The following is a 1,110-nucleotide window of genomic DNA, read 5'->3' as shown; positions in this document are numbered from 1 at the left end:
ATTTCCCCCAGCTCTTAGGCAATGGCAAACACCATTCTTTTCTGGTTCTACAAGTATTCAAAGCATGGAAATAAAAATAACCAAAAAAAAAAAAATCCCATAAACCTGGGAGTGCATATATCTCTTTGAAATCATGTTTTGATTACCTTTCTCTCTCCCTTTCTCTACACACACACACACACACACACACACACAAATGTCCAAAAGAAGATATATACGAACATAACGTATGGATGTATATATATGTGTATGTATGTATATATCTTCATTTGAACAAAAATAAAATAGATCCCATTATTCCAACCACAGGAGTCACTACACTACCCCTTGATTAATAACACTGAGTTTAGAGTCAGAGCAAAATTTCAGCATCAATTTCATTACCTGGCAGGTGTGTAATAGTGCACAGAGCACTTATGTACAGTCATTTCTTCTCCAGCAGAATGGGGATAATGATGATCATGTTTAATTTACTTAACTGTCTTATGGCAACTCAAATAATATTGCATATGAAGGACTTTAGTATATGGTTATTCTCTACAAGTATTAGCTGTTATAAGTTATGTCACAGGGCCTTCCCTAGTGGCACAATGGGTTAAAGTGCAGCACAGCACTATGAAGTTGTCTGCAGTCAGAGCATGAGTTTGATCCCAGCCAGGTTGGTAACACACATGGGGTGACAGATCCTTCCTGACTTATCCACTGCTCCCCTCAGCAGTGTATTTCAGTCAATCTGCCTGTTCCCTTCCCACTCTGTCTGGTGAATCCTTTCATGGCCCCTGTACCTTTGGCCTTCACCCCAGTTATATATGCATGAATAAATAAATAAATAAATGAATAAATAATTTTTAAACAGACATTTATTCACCTCTCTCCTTTATTCAATTTTTCAGGTGTTATCTGTGCACTAAATAGCTTCAGTGTCCTTGAGCTCAAGATTATAACATCTTTGAAAAGCTTCCTTATTTTCTCATGAATACACCCATTTCATACACCCAAGCACATTCCTCCTACTTCACATTCTCTTCCACTTCCTTCATCTCAAAATACTGTGCAAAAGGCTCTATTCTGAAGCAAGAGAATGTGGAATTTCCTTTTTTACTTTCTTGT

The sequence above is a fragment of the Condylura cristata genome, unplaced genomic scaffold, assembly GCF_000260355.1.
Source record: "Condylura cristata isolate star-nosed mole 26May11 unplaced genomic scaffold, ConCri1.0 scaffold00015, whole genome shotgun sequence".
Classification (NCBI taxonomy): domain Eukaryota; kingdom Metazoa; phylum Chordata; class Mammalia; order Eulipotyphla; family Talpidae; genus Condylura; species Condylura cristata.
This window is presented reverse-complemented; position numbering follows the sequence as displayed.